The 24,614-nt window shown below is 37.4% G+C and overlaps 1 protein-coding gene across 9 annotated transcripts in view; it reads right to left on the bottom strand.

Moving 5' to 3' along the window:
- The window catches only part of HDAC9 (histone deacetylase 9), a 1,020,499-nt gene that overhangs the window by 962,217 nt on the left and 33,668 nt on the right, over positions 1–24,614 (bottom strand). The gene's annotated exons all lie outside the window — the stretch shown is intronic.

Raw genomic sequence — 24,614 nt, 5'->3', positions numbered from 1 at the left:
ATGTTTAATATGTTAAATCTTATAAAGCTACAGTAATTAAAACTGTTACATCAATGCAGGAATGGACACATAAATTAATATTACAGGATTTAGATTCCTGAAACAGACCTACGTATACTTACCGGAATGAGTATACCCATACCCTATTTAATGGAGGGATTGTGTTACTGGAAAAAGAAGCATAACTGAATCAATTCTCTAGGAGAATCACTATTACAAAGTCTCTGTGGAGATGCTTTCCTGATATCCTGCCTTGGCAACTACTCCTGCAATCTACTCAGATTCTCTGAAATGGGGATGAGACTCCTGCCATAATTTTTTTCCTTAGGTATCTTCATATAATTGTTGGTCAAACCAAATGATAGTGATGCTTATAATAGGCTCCTTAATGTAAGTTGACACTTATCAATATCTGTCTTCTTGATGATCTTAACTTTTTGCTTACTTGATTCAATCCTGGAAAGCACCTCCAGCCTCTTCAAAACTTCCACTTAAAGTACCATTTTAACACTATTACCTTGTGTATATGGAGTATATTCAATGTTATTTCCACACATTTAACCAGTCATTTTGGAGGAACTGTTCTCTGAATGAAAAATAAATGAAAGAGAGGCCATAGCGTATAAATAACTGCGGATTATATTCACCCCATGGTTAGCAAAGTAACAGATTCTGTAGCTGAAAGCTATAGTGTACTTATGCTTATTGGTCAAGAACTATTGGGTAGCCCAGGTGGCTCAGTGGTTTAGAGCCACCTTTGGCCCAGGGTGTGATCCTAGGGACCTGGGATCGAGTCCCATGTCAGGCTCCCTGCATGGAGCCTGCTTCTTCCTCTGCCTGTGTCTCTGCCTCTCTCTCTGTGTCTCTCATGAGCAAATAAATAAAATATTTTTTTTTTAAAAAGAACTATTTTATGTAGCCCATCACACTACATACCAGCTTCTGTTGGATGAGAGCTCACAACAGTACTTAGAAGCTAGAAGGGAGGAAATGTATGTAAATATACAGTTGGCCCTTGAACAAGGTGAGAGTTGGGGCCCTAACCACACACACAGTCAAAAACCTTCTTACAACTTCTGACTCTCCCGAAACCTAACCACTAATAGCCTACTGTTGACCAGATGCCTTACCAATAACATAAACGTCAAAACAACACATATTTTGCGTATCATACATATTACATACTATATCTGATAATAAAGTAGACTAGAGAAAAGAAAATATTGTTAAAATCATAAGGAAGAGAAAACACATTTACAGTACTGTACTATTTTACTTTTTAAAAGTCTGCATGCAAGTGGACCCAAGCAGTTCAGATCTGTGTGAACTGTGTAAGTGGGGGTGTCTGTGTACATATATATTACATATATATTATAATATTGTGTATATTATAATTAATTCTGCCAAAGTAGCATTCGATCAAATATGCATTTACAGGACAAAATTGGTATAGCATGTCATTAGATAAATAATGCACTGATGAATCAATGATGCTGGATAACTATTAATTGGGAAACCAGTTTTTTCTCATCCTTAAATAATGCATAAAAATAAATTCCAGGAGAAATGGTCATAAAAAACAACACTGTAAAGCACTGGAAAAAAGTGTGGTATAACTTTCATACCCTTGTAATGGAGAAGGCAGTATAGGGTACAACCTTTCAAGTCTAAAAGCACACCTTCAAATTTTGCCCTCTTTCAAGAATTATACTCATGAATTTATCTCTTATGGCAAAACTCTGAAGTCTTTTGGTCTAAGGGTGGAGAGAGTCACAATGATTCCGTTGCTCTTTAATATACTCATGAAATTCATTCGGTTCAACAAATTGATCATGGATCATTCCCATTCTTAATATTCAATACCTCCCTGAAGGTTTTTTTTTTTAAGAGATTTGCTACAAGACTTCCTTATTTGGGGATCCTATCTTTTATCTTTATGAACTTCCAGTTTTTTTATTCTCTCAGGATTTGTTGGTAATTGGTTTCCATGTATTTTATACCACATGGGAATAATTTACTTTTCTAGTCTTTTGGTAGTTTCCCTTCAGGCTAAGCATTTATTTTATTTATTTTTATTTTATTTCTATTGACCTTTCCTCATTCTCTTTGGCATTTCTGAAAATCATTACAAGATTGATAACTATTTTCTTACTGAGGTATCCTTTTTGACCCGACTCATTATTACACTATAATACAGGGCTTTTCTCCCAATTCTTGGCTCTTCTCAAAGTTCTTCCCCACCATCCCACTGATACAGCTTATCTCAGCCACTGTGGCAATTCTTAAGTGTCAAGGCCTCTTACTATCACTCACGTCTAAGGTAAGCACTTACCCTAATATCCTCCTACAGATTCTCTCTGCACTTCTGCCAGACTTATTTTCCTAAAATATTACTTTTATTACCTTAACCTCATAATAAAATTTTCAATAATTCCTTCATATTGTTTACAACAAACCCTATACTTTATTTTCATACATGATCATCAAAATCTGATCCACTACTCCCAATATAAACTTTCTGCTCTGTCCTTATTGATCTCTGTATTGCCCCAGAAAATACTTGCAACATCTGCCATCATTCCTTTACACACATTCTCCTAACTTCTAGTAGTCTCTCTGTTACCCTCCACTTGACTGAATCTCACTTTTCTTCAAAGCCCACTTCTTTTACAAACATCACATTATCTGATCTCTTTGTGTCTCTCTCTTGCAAATTCCTTTTGTCCTCATTATTCTTTACAATGTTGCATATTCTTATAAGATTAATTTGGGGAATCATTAAGGATTTATTGATCTTTGTATCTTTGAGATGCCTCATTTAATGTTTACCACATACTAAGCAGTCAGTTGTTATGGTTTGGTTGATATTTTTAAATTGATATAAACCTTACCTAATAATGGATAAACCTAATAATAACTAAGTAGGTGTCTTAAATATCAACCTGAAGACTTTGTATTTATTTTAAAAGTAAAAGAGAGCTATTGTAGCCTTTTCAGTTTATTTTCAGTAGACGGCTTTAAAATGAAAATAGCACTTTTTAAAAAATATAGTACTCTCTGAAAGATAATACAGCAACATTGTGCAAAGTGAACCGGGTAGAAAGACTCTACAACTGGGAGATCCAATGTGTCTGGGTGATTTCCATTTTGAGAAATTTGGCCTAAGTATTATTTTTAATTTATAGTAAACAAAGAAGCCCTCATTTTCCTAATCCCTAATGTACACAAGGGATGTTTACTGGAATTCAGTCTGAGTATAAATTTCTAAATGTAACACTGACAGTATCTCTTATCAGATGACATGATTAATGATGTTTTCTTTAGAGTGGCTTCAGTTAGTGTTTATTAAGACGCTTCCCAAATCCTAATACTCCTTCAAAGATACAGTCAGATGATTCTACTTATAAGCATCCTGTAGGAATCAAAAAAGATAAGGCAGTGATTTAATGGTTTTAAATACATTTTACCCAGATTTCATTGTTATTCAACTAGTGACTTTCTGTTTTTATATTTGTCATTCTTTATTTTCTAGAAAAACCATTATTTCTTTACATCTTTGTAGACGCTGTGCAATGACTGGCATAACCCATTGCTTCAGCTATGGCCTCCCTTTTCCAATATTAAAGAGTTTGTCATATAAGCAGTGAGTCTACTTCACAGACTTAAGATCTTCCTCCTTGCTTGCCATTTAGCTTTTCCACATTATAGCCCTACCGCTTAAGAGAGGATTAGGGACACTAGTCCTGTTAAGGTCTCCAGGAATGACATACCATGCAAGGGAACAGAAAGGACAAAGCCTTTGAGAAGGAACATGCATATACTGGAGCAACAGAAAGAACACTTGTGTTGCCCTGAGTGGAGTAAGCAAGAGGTAAAGCAGACCGAGGGCAGCCCAGGGGGCTCAGCGGTTTAGCACTGCCTTTAGCCCAGGGCGTGATCCTGGAGACCCGAGATGGGGTCCCACGTCAGGCTCCCTGCATGGAGCCTGCATCTCCTTCTGCCTGTGTCTCTGCCTCTCTCTCTCTCTCCTCTCTCTGTTTCTCATGAATGAATAAATAAATAAAATCTTAAAAAAAAAAAAAGAGGTAAAGCAGGACAAGAATAAGTCAGTAAACTGGGCAGAGCCAGATGGAGTGGGTAAGCCAACACTGAATTTCTCTGATCACCAGTCAGCATCAAATTGATCTGTTGTTTGCCCCTGGCCAGTAAGTGCTCAAATCTCTACCAGGGAGTATGTCTTAAATTACTGCTGCTCAAAAACTTCATGTTTGTCTTTCACAGGGGCTTTCTGAACACATAGGCAACTCAAATGATCCCAAACTTGCCAGAACATAAAATTCCAGGCCTCCTACTCTAAACCTCCTAAATCTTCCAGATAGGCCTGGGATACGGTATTTTTAAGCAATTAATCTAGATGATTCCTACAATCAGGCAAGGAAACACTAAGCCCCCAAAATAAGAATCATTTTGAGAGAATTAAAGTGACAGAACTTTGAGTATGAAAGGCAATTTTGAGCATTAGCATACCAAATTACATATTACTTTACTAATATTTGTGGCAGCTCTAGCCAATACATGGCACATAGCTGCCATTTCCTCACCTGTGACCATGGCCTTCATCTCTTATGGATCCCAAGGCTCCTTCCTAGTGACCTAGATGTGACCTCAGATTTGTTTTCCATTTAGAGATCCGGGCAGCCACTATCAATTCATCAGATCTGACAGCAGATGGAACTTGTATGCCATTGCTCTTGTAAGATTATCCCTAGACCAGGAGGTCTTCTCAGCTTATTTTTATTTTGAGCAATATTGAATTATTATATAGAAAAAAGTATTTGTATTTGGGAATTGATCTGTAGGAGTAATTCTGTTTTAGTATCTCAGAAAATGTATTGATACAGACTTCATAGCTGCAGCATCTAAAACATGGATTTAAAAATTTCTTTTATAAAAGTCTAGTGTATAAATATACTTCTGAAATATTGGGCAATGAAAACAAGAATGAGCTTTAGAATTAGATAGACCTTAAGTTTAATTCTGGCTGTGCTGTTTACCAGCTATACTACTCCCCAGTTAATACATGTCTTTGAATTCCTGACTCCTCATCTCCATAATGGAGACAAAATATCTCACACAATTGCTGTGATTCAATATGAACATGTGTGAAACAGCTAGAACAGTTTTGGTCACATGGTATGTACATGAAATAAAGCCTAGATTTCCTCTTTTCCTTTGCTTGAAACAGAAATCTTCCTCTATTAATAGACTTGCTCATAGACTTTTTCCTGTGTTCCTCTATTTGGTAACAGATTTTGGATAGTGTAATGTGGAAATCTTCAGAAAAACTCTAAAATGTTATTTATTCAAAGTTTGATAACTAATATGTATTCAAACAAGCAAAATCCTCAATTAACCTTTTTTATGTGTATGAGTGTATGTCTAGAATCATAAGGAAACCATAGTCCCTTAGAATTAAATGGGATCCTCCACATTGTTAGGACCACATACTGAATTGCTACAGGCAAATGATGAGAAAATAAGCTCAAACTGGGGCCTCATTTATAAAAATGTATGTTCTGGAGTTAATAAGAAATTGTCCCAAACTATATTTTGTGATTCTTCAGTAAAGAATAAAGTCTGTGAATTATGTGCAATCTTCAAATGTTGAAGTAATATTATGTGCCTTATACTACCATGATAAGTCTGGAAACTTAAGCTAACCTGAGAAAAGTATATATAGCAAGAGTTTATACCCAAAAAAGTTTTCTAATAATCAGAAATCTAAATGAATCAGAACAATACAATTCTTGTACATGATAGCTATTCAACATTTTATTGAAATCATATGTAAATACCTCTCAAATTCTCCCAACTGCTTGGTTTCCCCTGGCCCTTAGGCATGTATACTTTTCCAAAACATAAATCAATAGGCTAAAATATCAAAAAATTAAACTATAGGCTCCTACTACCTGTATTATTCCATCTGTTCCAAGGGTCAACCCTCATTTTATATCTCCCACTTCTTTTTCCTCAGCTACTCTCATTGGGATTTGGTAGTTTCTGAAAGAATTCTAAGAAGATCAGAAATCAAAAGCTTTGAATCTGCAACCTGGTATAGGTTTAGAATCAATCACTGAAATGCAACAGCTATCCATTGTGGTTGGGCTCCCCCATGTCCTCTATTTCTTCTTTACCATGAATATAGCTCAGCCCAAAGTCTGCTATATGAGATCCAAACCTCAGGTCCCTAGGTGTTCCTTGGATTGGCATACTCTGACACCCCTCTTGTGTTAGCTATTAGACCAGAATTTTCCTTTGATTATCTTTCTTCTTCATATTCTATCACGTTGTGCTCTGGTTCCTGTTTGGACTGGGGCCCTACATTGAGCCCCAGGTGATGTCAAGGCTCAAGAAGCTTGAGCTCCTGTATCTGCATCCTTTCCTAAGGAGCTCTAGTGTCTGGATCCTTTCCTAAGGAGAAGCCTGGAACAGTCTCTCCCACACCTGCTGCACTGTCACATCTGGTCAGCCCTCTTTCACCATCACTTAGATTTCTTCTGTGTTCTGCCCATCCAATCAACTCTTCTGATTCTGGTGGCTGCTGGTATCATGTCCAAGCATGCTGTGTTTTGGAGCTTGCTTCTGACCTCTGCTTACCTTACCTCTGCTATAGTGGATAAGTAGCTTTCCACCAAGTTTTGGCCGTGATCTGCTCCCTGCTGTGGTCTTAAAGTGCTTTTTAAAAAAAAGATTTTATTTACTTATTCATGAGAGACACAGAGAGAGAGGCAGAGACAGGCAGAGGGAGAAGCAGGCTCCTCACGGGGAGCCCAATGCGGGGCTTGATCCCAAAACTCTGGGATCACTCCCGGAGCCAGAGGCAGACGCTCAACTGCTGAGCTACCCAGGTGTCCCTTGATGTGCTTTTTAATGAGGCCAACCTAAGTTACTTCTACTTGTTCCCCTGCCACTAACCTTAACCTATATAATCTCTCTTTCATAATGCTGGCAGATTAATCTTCAAAGGCATCCCTTTAATGTCATCATTATGATGCTCAACAGCTCTATAATAGCTTTCTATTGCTGATTGCGTTTAACAAGTTTTTTATTTGGCTTTTAGAAATCTCCCAGGATCCATCCAAATTTCCTAATCATTCCCACAAATGAGATGTTATTTGCTCACAGACCAAGTCCTTCGCTAATGCTATCCATCCCACACAAAGTGGGACCTTATGTCCCAGTCCTAGTCATCACTCAAAGACAAACTTAAGTAGAAATCCCTAAATCAAGTCTTTCCTGACCCCTCTAGGTCTTTAGTACATTGACTGGCATTTAACAATTCAGTTCTTTTTTCGTTTTTTGTTTTTTTTTTAAGATTTATTTACTTATTTATGATAGACATAGAGAGGCAGAGACACAGGAAGAGGGAGAAGCAGGCTCCATGCAGGGAGCCCGAGTGGGACTCGATCCCGAGACTCCAGGATCACACCCTGGGCCAAAGGCAGGCGCCAAACTGCTGAGCCACCCAGGGGTCCCCAACAATTCAGTTCTTTTCTTTCCTAGTTGCTTCATATGTTTCAGCAGTTCTGACTTTCCAAAGTTTGGAAGGATTCTGTAAGAGATGACCCTTTTCTCTGCCTTGTATCCCTTCCAGTGCTTAGGACAGTAATAGAAGGCATAAAATAGTTAAAACCAGTTCATTTGGTTTAAAAAGTGCCCAGTAGGGGCACCTGGCTGGCTCTGTCGGTAAAGTGTGTGATTCTTGATTGCGGGGCTCTGAGTTTGAGCCCCACACTGAGTGTAGAGATTACTTAAAAACAAAATCTTTACAAAAATAAAAAATAAAAAGTGCCCTATAGGCAAATTGATTTCCATGGAAAACACTGCTCACTGAGTAGTGGTTTAGTTAAGTTGGATATTGGATACAGTGATTCAATTATGTGGCACTTTCCTCTGTCCGAGCTATCTAAGTATCAGAGAAGACATCAGGTGAGTCTGCCTGTGTAAAACAGAAACAGGTGCTAAACAAGTGGGGAAACTGTCTAGAGTGGTAACTGCAATGGTACCTGACTCAGCTGAGTTAAAAAGCTGAGGAATAACTGTTTGCTGGTTGTTTTGCTCAGAGAGAACTTCTGGGATATTTGTTTCAAACAAGGCTGAGCACTGAGGAACTCTGCTGTCAGAAAAAGGAGAGAAAGAGAGAAGAAGGTGGGGCTGGAGAGTAGGAGGAGAAGAATGAATATAAATATAAAGACTCTTCCCTAATGAACCAGCTAAGAGTTTAATCAGAAAAAGCTCTATAGGGGAGCCATACCTAGTGACATTTACCTTGCATATAACAGCAGGGTGCTGGTATATGTTTAACAACCAGCTCTCTGGAAAACAAAAGTTCTGATTTGTTCTGTTTACATATTTCCTTGGAATAAATACTCCCCATTGCCAAATTCAGGCTACCAATGTGCTCTTACTGAACAAGGAATTGGAAAGAATGAATACAAATGTGTCACATGAATCATAGGAGAGGCTCTAGAACACCCTTGCATAAAAGTTTAGGATAGTCAATATGAGAACATGCTGAAATTAACATGAGGGCTTTTAAATGCTCTCATGTGACTCAGTTTCCTGAAGTTATAGGCAGTGAATCCCTTGTTAGAAAGGACCTAATTGCTTTTATAAAAATAAGACTGAGTTAGGAGTCTCTCATGTTCTGTCTCCCTCCCTGATATTTCCCCCTCATTTTTTTTTCCTAACTCTGGGAAACGAACTAGGGGTGGTAGAAAGGGAGGTGGGCCAGGGGTGGGGGTGATGGGTGACGGGCACTGAGGGGGGCACTTGATGGGATGAGCACTGGGTGTTATTCTATATGTTGGAAAATTGAACACCAATAAAAAGTAAATTTATAAAAAAATAAAAAATAAAAATAAGACTGATGACATGATGTTTTGGAAAGACAAAGTCCTATTCTTCAGTCTTTGGAGGCAAGCAACCCAATATTGCAGAATATATAGAAACATGTCCCATCACTTTTTCTGTTCTTGAAATAATAAGTTTTAAAAAATATTTTATTTATTTATGCATGAGAGGCACACAAAGTGAGGCAGAGACACGGGTAGAGGCGAGCTCCCTGCTCCTGCCCGGAGCCTGCTATAGGACTGGATCCCAGGACTCTGGGATCATGCCCTGAGCCGAAGGCAGACGCTCAACCACTGAGCCACCCAGGTGCCCCGAAATAATCAGTTTTATAAGGAATAATATTCTTGTGTAATCCACAATTCTTACAAGAAGAATTTGGTTTTTCACAGTAGTAACCTGTCTTAGTCATTTCAGGCTGCTATAACAAGATACCATAGTTTGCGAGGGTTAAATAACAAATATTTATTTCTCACAGTTCTGGAGGCTGGAAACTCCAAGATCAAGGTGCCGGCTTGATGTCTGGTGAGGGCAGGCTTCCCAGTTTGCAGCCTTGCTGCATCCTCACAGTGTGTAAAGACAGATGTCATGCCTCCTCTTCTTTCTATAAGGACATTAGCTGCATCGCAAGGGTCCCACCCTTCTGACCTAATCTAAGGCTAATGACCTTCCAAAGGCCTCACCTCCTAATACCATCACACGGGGGCTTAGTGCTTCAAGCAACATGTGAATCTGGGCAGACCCAAACATTCAGTCCTAGCATAACCATTTTTACATGAGGAATAGGAACAGACAAGGGGCTGTGGCCAGCACTTGGGGCAGGAGGGAGCAGAGAAAGGGTAAGTTAAAGGAGAGAGCCTGGTGGAGAACTCTTGCTCAAGTTCACTGAAAATTTTCTTCCTCTGGGGCCAACAGGGACAAGAATGTGCTATAATTGTTTTAGAGAAGTGAAAGTAAGAAAATATTTAAGAATTAGTTGACCAGAAGCATCTGGGTGGCTCAGTTGTTTAAGCATTTGACTTCAGCTCAGGTCATGACTCCAGAGTCCTGGGATTGAGTCCCAGCTTGGGCTCCCTGCAACCCTCCCCCCACCAACCCCACACCTGCACTCTCCCTCTATCTCACAAATATATAAAATCTTAAAAAAAAAAAAAAAAAAAAAAGAAGAATTAACTGACCAAAAAAGTGATTAAACTGATCTAAGCTGAAAAGTTACAAAAAAAAAAAATAAATTGATATTAGTGATCTATACAAAATAAGTTTGGACAAGTTTGATTTATTTAAATGAATAAAAACAAAATGTTAATTTATGGACATAATTCGGTAGGCTAATTAGTCATGCAGTACAGCATTGCCCTTCGACAGTTTATTTCCATCAGCAGAATTAATCACAGCAGAGCAGATGTAGTAGGGACAATCCAAGGTTAAAACAAATGATACAAAATAATGAACTGGAGCCCGAGATGATAACCTGGAGAAAGTAATGATTTATTATTCCGCCACAGCCTTCTGTGGATTGTGCAGCCACTTTATGCAAGCCTGTCTCCCTTTTAACCAGATATCTCTGATTGTAGTGATCTTTTACTTTGCATTAATTTTATCTGCCTTTGAAGGTAATGTAACTGTGATAAGAGCCAATTAGTTTTGCACCATCGAGAAGCACAATGAAATGTGACTTAAGAAAACAAAGATAAAATTAACTGTCTAAATGAGACTACAAGGCAATCTCATCTTTGCTATTTTCTTATAGGGCTAGAGCGCCATACGTTCAGCATCATAAACTGAAGGACAACTATAAGGATATTTAAGTTGGTTCAAAGACATGCTGTAATGAACACGATTCTTCCAGAGTAACATTAACCAGTAATTTAATGCTAACTTTCCACAGGACTTAAGATCCATATCTACAGATTACATTACAGACAAACACGAATGACAGAGTAGCAGGATGGGGTACCAAATCCCTTTTGAACTTTATGTTTGGAATTTTGATTATGAAATAAAATGAGCAAAAGGGTCTTCCGTTGAACATCATCTGGCTTTATTATGCCATCATCATCGTTTCCCTGTTGCTTCAGTACACCCAGGAAAATTCCAGTGTTTAAATCACAGAGGTGGGATCCCTGGGTGGTGCAGTGGTTTGGCGCCTGCCTTTGGCCCAGGGCGCTATCCTGGAGACCCGGGATCGAATCCCACATCGGGCTCCCAGTGCATGGAGCCTGCTTCTCCCTCTGCCTGTGTCTCTGCCTCTCTCTCTCTCTCTCTCTCTCTGTGACTATCATAAATAAATAAAAAAAAATTAAAAAAAATAAATCACAGAGGTATTGTAAAAAGGATAAACTTTTGGTAGAGTTAAATTTTTGCATGTCTTTTATGTTTTTAGTTCATGCTTCTGGCAAGAAATGAATACTAATAATGTGGTTAGATAATACAAACCTATTACATTGTTCTAGGTCTCTCTTATAAAAAATAAATAATTTTAGTCTAATAAAAAGAGTTCTTGAGGGCTAGACAAATGGATAATGAAAGAGCATCTTTTTTTTTTTTAAGTCAAGAAACTGGCACATCTAGATCGATGGAATAGATTAGAGCGCCTAGAAATAAACCCATGTATAAATGACCGATTAATTTAATACAAAGGAGGCAAGAATATACAATGGGGAAACTACAGTCCCTTCAAAAATGGTTTTGAGAAAACTAGATAGACCCATGCAAAAGGATGAAACTAGACTACTGTCTGATCCCATACACAAAAATTAACTCGAAGTGGATTAGACCCGAAACTCCAAAACTCCTAGAAGAAAACATAGGCAGCAAGTTTCTTGACATTGGTCTTGGTGATGATTTTTTGAATTTGACTCCAAAAGCACAGGTAGCAAAAACCTAAAATAAGTAAGTGGAACTACATTAAGCTAAAATGTTTCTGCATAGCAAAAGGCAAAAACAAAAGGTAATCTACTAAATGGGAGAAAATATTTGCAAATCATTTTATCTGATAAGGGGTTACCTTCCAAAATATATAAAGCATTCATAGGATTCAATACCAAAAACAAACAATCTGATTTTAAAATGGCCAAAAGATTTGAATAGATATTTTCTAAAGAAGACATACAGATGACCGACAGTACATGAAAAGATGCTCAACATCACTATTCATTAAAAAAAAAATCACTATTCATTAGGGAAATGCAAATCAAAACAACAAATGAGGGATGCCTGGGTAGCTCAGTGGTTGAGTGTCTGCCTTAGGCTCAGGGTGATCCCAGAGTCCTGGGATCAAGTCCCACATCGGGGTCCCTGCAGGGAGCCTGCTTCTCCCTCTGCCTATGTCTCTGCCTCTCCCTCTGTGCCTCTCATGAATAAATAAATAAAACCTTAAAAACAACAACAAACCAAAACCACAATGAACTATTACCTCAAACCTATTAGAATGGCAAATATTAAAAAGACAAGAAATAACAAGTATTGGGTGCACTGTTAATGGGAATGCAAACTGGGGCAGCCACTGTGGAAAACAGTATGGAGGTTCTTCAAAAGATTAAAAATAGAACTACCATATGATCCAGCATTTCCACTTCTGGGTATTCATCCAAAGAAAATGAAAACACTAATTCAAAAAGATATATGCACCCCCATGTTCATTGCACCATTATTTACAATAGCCAAGATATGGAAACAACCTAGGTGTCCATTGATGAATAAATGGATAAAGAAGATGCAATAAATGTCTCTCTCTCTCTCTCTCTCTCTCTCTCTCACACACACACACACACACAGGAATACTATTCAGCCATTAAAAAGAATGGAATTTTGCCCTTGTTACAACATGGATGGACATTGAGGGCATTATGCTAAATGGAATAGGTTAGGTAGAGAAAGATAAATATTGTACGACCTCACTTAAATGGAATCTAAAAACCAAAAACAACAAGCAAAAGAACAAAAAATTCCAAGCTCATGGATACAGAGAAGAGACTGGTGGTTGCCAGAGGGGTTGGGGTGAGGGATGAGCAAAATGGGTGGAGGCGGTCAAAAGGTACAAACTTCTGGTAATGAAATAAGTCATGGAGAGGCAATGTACAGCATGGTGACTATAGTTAATAATACTGAAAGTTGCTAAGAGAGTATATCTTAAAAGTCTTCATTACCAGAAAAGAAAAAAAAATTCTGTAACTTTGTATGATGATGGATGGTAACTAGACTTACTGTAGTGAGTATACAACATCGAATCATGTTGTATACCTTAACTAATATAATGTTATATGTCAATTAATTCTCAATTATAAATGTTTAAGAAGACTGGCATAAAAATGGAAACAATAAAAAAGATTGAGTTATTTGACCTTATAAAAAACTGTATGGCAAGGTAATAAAGAAAGGCAGAAAAAAAATCTTGAATATATACCCAACATACATGACAAAGGATCTATAGTGTTAGCAGTAAAGAGAAATAAACAAATCAGAGAAAGGATGATCACCTAGGAGAAACAACAACAAAAAAAAACAGGTTAATAAACTACAGGAATAAGTATAATTCTGAGAAGAAATAAAAGGGCAAAGTAAACTAAGGAGAGAGTGGAATTCAGCATTCCTAGTAATGCAAGAAATAAAAATTAAAATTAAACATACTATTTTTACTTCCAAATAAAAAAATCAAGACCTAATTAAATACTTAACATTAGCTGAGAATAGGAAAAGATATTCATGTCACAGATCATTTGTAAAACTATAAACTAGCGAATCCTTTTTGAGGGCAGTTTGGAAATTTTCATACTTTTTGATCCGATGATTCCAACAGTAGGAATTTGTCTTGAGAAAGTTACCACAGCTGTGCTCAAAAATTTTGCTAACAGGATGTTTGTGTTATTATTGTTTATAATGGTGAAAACAACGACCTTAAAATGTATCCATTGACAAAATATTCGTTAAACAAATTATAGTGCGTCCATTCAAGGACACTGCAACTATTAAAGCCATGGTTCCCAAGCTTCCCTGTGCTTCAGAATCATCTAGAGATCTTTAAAAAATCCCAAAGCCCGAGTCACTGTCCACACTAATTAGATTATAATTTCTGGAAACGAGGCATAGGCATTTTTATTTTTTTAAGCTCCTCAGCTGCAATGTGCAATATTGTTAAGACACTGTTGTATTAAGGTAATATAAAAATATTTATCATTATGAGAAAGTGTTCACAACATATTGCTTTGTTAAAAAAAATGGCAAAACATTATTACTGAGGAGATAGCAGTGTTCTATAAAACATGGACTTTTGTTCCAGCTGGTGGATCATCTTATAGGGGTTCTCAAGCCCCTGGTGACACACTCCACTTTACCAAACCTGATTGGACCAAAAGTAAGCTCCTGACTTAGAGGCAGTCAGTCTCTGAGCTAGCCAGAAGCTCAGGGGAGTTTGGCATCAGAATCTCTGACCAAGCAGAAATAAGCTGGGTCAGTCAGAATCTTGTGATAAGGAAATTACAGTTGTGAATTCTGAAGTGAGACTGAAGCTGAAGGGATGTACAAAGGAAGGATTGTGAAGCAGAGAAGGCTCTTGAGGTAGAGAAGGTGTCAAGAGGAAATTAAAGTAATAAAGAAGCAGAGGGCATTAGTAAACAAAAGCCATGAGGTAGTCAGAGAGACTAATGGGTGAGCAAGCAGGTGGTGGGAGGGATAGCTTAAAAAGATGTGCAAAATGAGGAAAGACCAAGAGAGTACCTGAAATGTGGCATCTGTGAAGCTCCACAAGCACTTGTTCAGGCTTTCCCCTTGGATTCGAACGATCCACTTGGGCCCAGTTCTCCACATGGCCCAGTATAATCCCCAAGAGAATTGTCAAGGCAAGTGCTGTGCATGGTGAGGAGATCTGTCTAGTTCTTAGGAGAACAGAAGCTAAAGACTCCAAAAACCAAGAAGGCCAACACCAAAGCAGAAACCAAAGAAACAGACGTTGGTAAAGACCGCGAAAAATAAGTACGCATGGTGATGACACTAGATTCAGGCTCTGTGAGGTCCAGATTAATTTCCCGGCAAGAGGCTTTTTGCAGAGAAGCCCCTCCACTAAGCTCTCAGTATCTGGCACCTGGCAATTCTTGAATTCTAGTGTGAGATTATATTAAGGACAGATTTTAAAGAACAAATGGGAGTCACCTAAGTGGCTCAAGTCTAAGACGTTGGTTAAACGTCTGCCTTCAGTTCAGGTCGTGATCCCAGTGTCCTGAGATCGAGCCCCATGTTTGGCTGAGCCATCCTGTTTATTTATTTTATTTTATTTTTTAAATATTTATTTATTTTTTCTTATAGACAGAGAGAGAGAGAGAGGCAGAGGGAGAAGTAGGCTCCATGCCGGGAGCCTGATGCAGGACTCGATCCCAGGATTCCAGGATCACATCCTGGGCCGAAGGCAGGTGCTGAACCGCTGAGCCACCCAGGGATCCCCATCCATCTGTTTTATTTTCCTTCTCCCTCTGCCCCTCCATTCCACTCCTGATCCTCTCATAAATAAATAAATAAATAAATAAATAAATAAATAAATAAATAAATAAATAAATAAAATATTTTTTAAAAGGAACAATTTTTTTTTTTTTTTCTGAGCACTATGGTCCATGAAAGAAGGCATTTGGTTTCTAATCCTAGTTACTCTGCTACCACTAACTATGCAGGCAACATGGGAAGAATAATTTTCTTCTCTGTATCTCAGCCTTCCCTCTCGAACCGGGGAGAGGATTCAGCTAGTCTTTATCAACCCCCAACTGTTATTTGCTTATTATATAACTAAACCTAGGACTTTTGGAATTTCCTCTCTTTGAGTATCTTAAAAACAAGGATGTTTTAATATTAATCATTTAATCAGTGAATTTAAGCCAAATGTTTTACTGTTGGAGAGCTAGTACACCAATAATGTTCAACACATGGTTCAGTATCTTTGGGGATATTTGGAAGGAACTGCATATGGAACATATGCAGTGACAGTTTTAAGAAAATCAATTTCCAGATCTTCATTTTTTGAATGACTTTTTTTCTTAAACCTGAGAATGTGCTTATGGTCAAAGTATCCATGTCTTTTCTCCTCTTTCACCTTCACTTTCCCTAATGCCCTTGTCCACTTGACCAAAGAAAGGCATAATCTCACCTACCCTGAATTTACAAGGTTGCATTCCCCAGGTTGTCTAAAGACTATGGGATTGTCAAACAAAGGGTAACTCCGAATGTGGGTGTCTGCGAAGCCTCCCTTAATAAGAGATGTTCTGTCTCTTTTATTTTTTTAAAAAAATACTGGGATCCGTGGGTGGCGCAGCGGTTTAGCGCCTGCCTTTGGCCCAGGGCGTGATCCTGGAGATCCGGGATCGAGTCCCACGTCGGGCTCCCAGTGCATGGAGCCTGCTTCTCCCTCTGCCTATGTCTCTGCCTCTCTCTCTCTCTCTCTGTGACTATCATAAATAAATAAAAATAAATAAATAAATAAATAAATAAATAAATACTTTCAAGGAGCAAGTAGTGAAATATTCCATTTTTATTTCCTATGAATGTCTCAAGTCTGAGTGAAAAAGACAATGGTGGAAGTAAATCAGTGGGTTTTGGTTTTGTTTCATTTTTTAGCATATGCTCAGGCTTATAGTAGATATATTTCTATTAATATTTGCTAAAAATGTTATTGATGCTATAAATTCACATTTGTCTTTTTTTTGGGTATGTGTCCTGCTTACCATCACATGCCAACTACTTGCCTGCCTATTTCTTCATTCCTGTCACATACTTACTCAATTTGGGCCAACTTAAAGAAGATATATTGTGGATTATTCTGTAAATAATGCACTTAAAACACTTATGAAAAACTTCATGTAAGCCATACACTTATCAGTGAATTTTTAGTGACCTTCCGCTAAAACTTGTCTTATTTTGGAAATAAGGTATACTTACCCATGAATATACCCTTTATTTAAAAAAGAAAAAAAAACAGCATTCATCATATGAAGAAATGCATTTCTGATAAAAATTTTACTTTACTGTTTAATAATAAAAAAGTATAATATATTTAGGTTTTTTTGACCAATCACATAATACTAAATATAATCATAACTCAAACCCAAAAGAAAAAGAATTTTCCATACTTAAAGCTTTATGGTAACAGACAAATGAATTTTGTGTGTATATTTTGTTTCAGAGAGGTGTAAAAGTGAAATCAACAAATCCTTCCAAACCATAAATATTTCAGGGGCACCTGGGTGGCTCAGTTATTAAGCATCAGATTATTGATTTTGGCTCAGGTCATGATTTTAGGATTGTAATATCAAACCTCATGTTGGGCTCTGTGCTGGGTGTGGAGCCTGCTTAAGATTCTCTCTCTCCCATTCTCTCCACCCCCTGTGCATTCTCCCTCTCTTTCTCCCTGTCACACACACACACACACACACACACACACACACTACCTCCAACATAAAAACATATTAGGACAAAAAAAACCTTTGGGATGAGCGTAATGAGTCTTTTTTTTTTTTTTAAGATTTTTATTTATTCATGAGAGACAGAGAGAGAGAGAGGCAGAGACACAGGCAGAGGAGAAGCAGGCTCCATGCACCCGGAGCCCGATGTGGGACTCGATCCCGGGTCTCCAGGATTGCGCCCCGGGCCAAAGGCAGGCGCCAAACCGCTGCGCCACCCAGGGATCCCCTGGGGTGAGTGTAATGAAATAGGAACAGGTAGGAAAAGGGGGCACCTGGGTGGCTCAGTGGTTGAGTATCTTCCTTTGGCTCAGGTCAGGATCCCGGGGTCCTGGGATCAAGTCTGGCATCCCGCTCCCACAGGAAGCCTGCTTCTCCTTCTGCTTATGTCTCTGCCTCTCTGTGTGTCTCTCATTAATAAATAAATAAAATCTTTAAAAAAGTAGGAAAAGGAACAATGTATACTTTCTGACAAGCAGAACCTGTTGATGTATCTTTAAAATGTACCATTATGGGCATCAAATCACTATGATATTAGATTCCATTAGCTACATTTTAGAGCACTGTAATAGTTTCAATTTAAATGTTAATATTTTAATATTGTGGAAATGGCATGTTTAGTAACTATTAATACCATGATAAAAATTTAAATATTCACTTAAAATGAGCAACAAAGGGCAGCCCCGGTGGCGCAACGGTTTAGCGCCGCCTGCAGCCTGGGGTATGATCCTGGAGATCCAGGATCGAGTCCCACATCGGGCTCCTTGCATGGAGCCTGCTTCTCCCTCTGCCTGTGTCTCTGTCTCTGTCTCTCTGTCTCTCTCATGAGTAAATAAATAAAATCTTAAAAAAAAAAAATTTCCTTAAAAAAAAAAGAGCAACAAAGTATCAAAAATTTTCAAAACATTTTAAATGTTTAAAACAAAAAATTCAAGATTTATAAATGAGAAACTTTATATTTAGTAATTAATGTTTTCTTGCTATTACAAAAGGTCTAATTAAGAGCATGGAAAAGCATTCAAAACATATTGCTTACTAAATGACAATCATAATATAATACGTGGTGGGATACCTGGGTGCCTCAACAGATGAGTGTCTGCCTTTGGCTCAGGTCGTGACCCCAGGGTCCTGGGATCGAGTCCCACGTCGGGCTCCCTGCATGGAGCCTGCTTCTCCTTCTGCCTATGTCCTGCCTCTCTGTGTATCTCTCATGAATAAATAAATAAAATCTTTAAAAAATATAAAATGATACATGGCAATTTAAGAAGTCTAAAAGATGCTAAAATTTCAATACTGTCATATTATGACTTTTATTTGAAAACTATCCATTAGGTTATAATATTAAAAACTAAAATATTAACAATGGCCTGGGTGGTAAAAATAGAAGTAATTATTATTTTCACTTTAGTTTATTTTTTCCCCTAATTTTAATATCCTAAGCACATGTTACTTACACTGTAAGAAAAAAATTATTTAAAATAAAACAGTAAAATGTATATTTTGATCTGAACATCAGCAGCTTTCTCAGTAAAAACAATAACAACAAAAATCCCTGCAGAATGGGATTTTTGGTTGTAATTCTGAAGCATTAGCCAGGATAAATGCTAAAATAAAACCTTCCCTTTTGATCCTAAATTCTGCTGGTTTTTTTCAGGATTCTCAGGACATTTATTCTGAACAAGGAGGGCAGAATCAAGCCCCATAATAACAATGGTACTACATCACTAAAAATATGCTGCCTAAGTCTTTGTAAAAAAAACAACAACAACAAAAAAAAGCTAATCAGCAGAAAACATATTCTATAAAGGCACCTCCTGTAAGGTCCTGAATTATAACTTACCTTAACTGAAAAAATATAGAAACTAAAGAACACAAAAATAGTAGACAACTTACATTCCACATTAAATTTGAATTATTATTCTTCAAGGAGTTCTGAGGCTGTTCAGTGTGTATTAAATCTCGAACAAGTTACAGGTTTTTGGAACCAAACAGTAATTGGTTTGTAAAACTGGCTTAAGCATTTCCATCTGCACACATAAAATTTTGATTAATTTTCTTTCTAGCTATGTGGTGAGGCATAGCAATGTATTTGACATTGAGCTTTTATCCACATTTAGGACTAAAAGGTCATTATACTTGCACTCTCAGGGAAGACGTGTCTTGAGATAGTAATACACTATCCAAAAGTACCAATTGATACTTGGCTAGCAGTCAGATGAAGCTCTGCTCTATCTATAATGACAATTTTCACAGGACTCAGTTCTATAAACACTGGGCTGAACACTTTGTGTCCATTTCATCTTGTATATTTTGGAAATACTGACCAGAGGAATATCCTGATAGCCCTATGTCAATACACGTCTCTTTCCTCATCCTAAAATTTGTCTGCAAAATTTCTCCTTAATTTAAAAGAGAAAACAAAGTTTTACAGAAAATATAAATAAGAACATACGAATAAGCAAAGATGTAATTGTGCTTAATCTAGCTCAGTGGGTTAATGAAATAGAATTTTGGATGCCAAATAGGATATTAAGGTGAGACCAAATCTTGAATCTACACTTATTTCAAACGTACACATTATGGCACTCTGTAGGATACATCTCAGTACCTAGGAAGGAGAACATATTAGGTTTCATGTCAAGACAGTGGGACTTGGAAACAGAAGCAGCTGAAGGTAAACAATCATGAACAATTCTAATGTACTTTTGTTTGACATGAGGGCTCGTGGAGAGGTGAGACTGTACTAAAGTTTAAACTGCCCACCAAAGCATTCCTTACCTACCAAAATCTACTTTTCAGTTTAATATGTGATTTATTTTCCAAGATACTGCTATATGTTGTTTGTTAATTTATAAAATTCCTCAAAAAAGCAGATTTTTGTGCCAGATTTTGCTATTCATTCTATCCTTCTTTTACCCTATAATTGTCCACACAGCACCCCCTCCAAATACTTTCTAGTTTATTTAGAGAGTAACTGTAACTACCATAATTCCATAATCACTTCTTTTCAAAAAAATTTTTATTGGAGTTCAATTTGCCAACATTTAGCATAACACCCAGTGCTCATCCCACCAAGTGCCCCCCTCAGGGTCCATCACCCAGTAACCCCAACCCCCCGCCCACCTCCCTTTCCCCCACTCCTTGTTCGTTTCCGAGAGTTAGGTGTCTCTCATGTTCTGTCACCCTCACTGATATTTTCACTCGTTTTCTCTCCTTTCCCTTTATTCCCTTTCACTAATTTTTAATATTTCCCAAATGAATGAAACCATATAATGTTTGTCCTTTTCCGATTGACTCATTTCACTCAGCATAGTACCCATAATCACTTCTGATGAGATGTTAGGAACAGTAAACTTAAATATCAGATTTGAACACTAATTCAAATACTGACTGCAGGTTTGGCACTTGACAAGTTACCTGAATATCGGAAATGTTTGTTTCATTGTCATTTAAGTGTAAACAGTAATATCCATTTCACATTGCTGCAAGAAATAAACAAGAAAAAAAATCTACCATTTTTTCTAACACATAATAGTTCCCCAGCAAGTGATCTGTTACATTTCTCCTACTCTACCATCTACTGGGTTACATTTATTGAAAATTAACTATGGGACAATCTCTATAGCAATAACACTAAGATATCAATAACAATGTGAAAACAGTATTCTTCTGATCATCAAAGTTGAATGGATTAGGTTAGAGATAAATCTATGTTAAACTGAATTCCATGCCACAATTGATTTGATCATGGTCTGTATTAACCATCGCATGATCTGATGTACTTACCTTATTGGTGTGTTTAATCCATGTCCTTAATAATTCTGTCAATGTCAATGCTATTTACTATAAGCTTTTTAGTTGCCCTTGGACTTCACTCAGTTAGCACAGTGTTGTTACTTTAAAATAAGAATATAATTTAAGAACTTAAGTGTTAAACAAATATGGTGTGATTTGGCTAAGAATTCAAAAGTAAATGATGAAAAAAGAATTTGCTGCCATGGATAGATTTACTTTTAATGAAGATCAAATTATTGAGGACTTACTGCAAGGGGAAATGTATTAATAAAAATCATCCTGCAAATGTAGGATTAACCACAAAGCAATTAAAGAAAAGCGAGTGCCACTCATTCACATGTGGAGAAAGTATTAAATAGTCATTTCAATGCTGTTGTGACCTTTGTTTCCCTAGGCAATGACAACTTTGGAAGCAATCAAAGCTTAGGCAAATAATCACGTTAGTAATTGGGTCCAATTGCTGTATGGAATTTTTCCTAGGACTCCAAACTCTTTTTTTTTTTTTTTCCCTGGTGGGGCTATTAAAAAAAACAAAAAAACAAACAACTTAATAGTGCTAGTCAATTATTTTATGTAATGCTACTCTGGAAATTTCTATGGATATGTTAAAAGGGCAAGTTAATTAATATAAACAGAAATGACTACTGGTTTTCTTCATCAATTCCCATCTGTTGTTAAGAACTCATAATTACAGCATACTTTTACTGATAAAAAGCACAGACAGCAGGAAAGAGAGGGGAAATACACAATCCCTTTTTCCTCCTGAAAGGTTCTAGCTCAATTCCCATCTAACTGGTACACTGAGTAGATAAAAACTCAGTGTAGTAAAATTTCTACTTATGCAGTTCAGCATCTCCATGGAAACGTCTCCCCCTCAGTGAAATAATGAGATGGTAATGAAAACAGCTGCCACATAATGAACCTAGGCACAAGGAGAGGCCAAGTTACTCAAGCCAAAAAGTGAGTGACAGGAGGGTCAAATAGACAGGGGTGGGTTGGGCAAGGAGTAAGAAGAAAGCCCATCAATGTGTATTATGGGAAGGGGTGGGAAGATCTGCATAGAATTCTAATATTGAGACTCACAATTTGATTATTGCAAATTTTGGTACTGAATTTGTGGCATTCCCATTTTAGAGACAATTGAGTATAGACAATTGAATGAAGCCTAATGTTTCACATATTCAACACTTCAGATACAAAAAATGTGGCTTGAATACTTAGGGTTCTATATTCTGCTGGGTTCTAAAGACCATGTGTAAAATGGGAACATCAAGATGCCTGAGGGACAGCTACATTCGGGGGAAAAAAGGATAGGATGCCTTCCCTTAAAGTGTTGTCAAGTGAATAGAAACTATATTCTCCTCTTCAAAGGTGATCTGGGCCCACTAATTTCAAGATTAAGAGTAGAAATAGGTTGGAACTGATTAATAGACTTGGATACATACAGCAAACAGAGATGAATGTGGAGCATTCACAGTAAAAGGCATAAATCCAAAAGGTATGGGCCAAAAGTGGGAAAGAAGGCATATAATAGCATGAAACATACATACACATTGTATATAATTTACATATGATTAATATTTAATTCTAATATCATAGTTTATCACATATACTAATAATACATACATCATATACATTAGCAATTGGTCTGAAAATCCCCTTTAAGAAGTGAGCCTCTTTTGTTTGATCAGCCTTTGGGAGACTGAGTCTTTAGGGCTATGGCATAGCTGGTCACTAAAAGGGACCAGAACATTCTGGATCTTGCCCTAGCTTTCATCCAGAGATAAAGTGAAAACTAGACCCAGAGAAAATATTTCAAAGGATATTTTTGTTACTATGCTACATAAGCTATATTGGTTTGATGTAATATTTTTACCTGGTAACATGCTGCATATACGGGATAAGAGAAAGGAAATTATTACAAAAGGAAAAACAGGCATGAAGAGGAAAAATGAGTTTGATTTCAGATGAAGCAGGATAACCAGAGGTTTCAAAAACTTGTTGAAGATGGAAATCTTATTTCTTCCACACATCCATGCCCATTCCTCAATTGAATAAAACATTTTTTAAAAGATTTTATTTATTTATTCATGATAATACACAGAGAGGAGAGAGACAGAGACAGAGACAGAGACAGAGAGAGATACAGGCAGAGGGAGAAGCAGGCTCCATGCAGGGAGCCTGATGTGGGACTTGATCATGCCCCGGGGCTGTAGGCAGCGCTAAACTGCTGAGCCACCTGGGCTGCCCTCAACTGAATAAAACATTAACAAGTGCCTATTAGTGCCTGCACCATGCTAAGCATGGAGGCTAAGTGGCTAGAGCAGTAAACAAGATAGATGTGGTCTCTGTCCTCATGGATCTCAAGGGTTGACACTAGAGGTGGAGATTATTCTTTCATGAAGCTTGATTTACAGCCAAGGAAAGGAAAAATGAAATTACCTAGATGGAATGGCCAAGTTAATGATTTCTTTTCTTAAGATGAGAAAGATTGGCAAGACTTTATTCTTTTTCACTGAGGGGGGCACTTGGCAGGATGAACACTGGGTGTTATGCTATATGTTGGCAAATTGAACTCCAATAAAAAAAGTTTTTTTAAAAGATGTTATTCTTTTTGATGGCTAAGTAATATTCCCCTGTGTGTGTGTGTGTGTGTGTGTGTGTGTGTGTGTACCATATCTTTACCCATCTTGCCATTTGCAACAACATGGATGGAACTAGAGGGTATTATGTCAAGCAAAATAAGTCAGTCAGAGAAAGACAAATACCATATGATCTCACTCATATGTGGAATTTAAGAAATAGATAAACATAGGGGAAAGGAAGGAAAAATAAAATAAGATGAAAACAGAGGGAGGCAAGCCGTAAGAGACTCTTAACTATAAGAAAGAAACTGAAGGTTGGGTGATGGGCATTAGGGAGAGTGCTTGAAGTAATGAACACTGGGTGTTACATGCAGTTGCTAAATTCTACCTCTGAAACTAATAATATACTATATGTTAATTGAATTGAATTTAAATAAAAAATTTAAAAAAAAAGATGAGAAAGATTGGACCATATTCATATCCTGGAGGAAAAAGCTAGTAGGGAGAGGTTAAAATGCAGAGAGTGAATAAATTAAAAGTAGACCTAGAAGAAGAAAGGAGGATCTGGACTAGATAATTCTCACATATAGTGGGGGAAAGATGGTGGGAGGTACAGATGGCCAGAGAAGGAGTTTTAGTTGCTCCAGTCTGCCAGTGTCTATGCAGTGAGGTAGAAAGTAAGGACAACTGCTAAAAAGAACTGGAAGGCAGGAGTCCTAGGGGTTTTTAGGAGGAAGTTTAGAATAGCATGTTGAGAAATATGTGGAGTGACCTAGTGGTTAAAATGTGTTGTTCTGATACCAGAGAGGAACTGATTTGAAATCTGGCTCCTCCATATACTGTGTGACTAGGAGCAAATAGCTTCATGTCACCAACCCTAAATTTC

Source organism: Canis lupus, chromosome 14 (genome assembly GCF_003254725.2).
Source record: "Canis lupus dingo isolate Sandy chromosome 14, ASM325472v2, whole genome shotgun sequence".
In the NCBI taxonomy this organism is placed as follows: Eukaryota; Metazoa; Chordata; class Mammalia; order Carnivora; family Canidae; genus Canis; species Canis lupus.
Note: the sequence above shows the minus strand (reverse complement) of the source record. Positions and strands in the feature narration are given on the sequence as shown.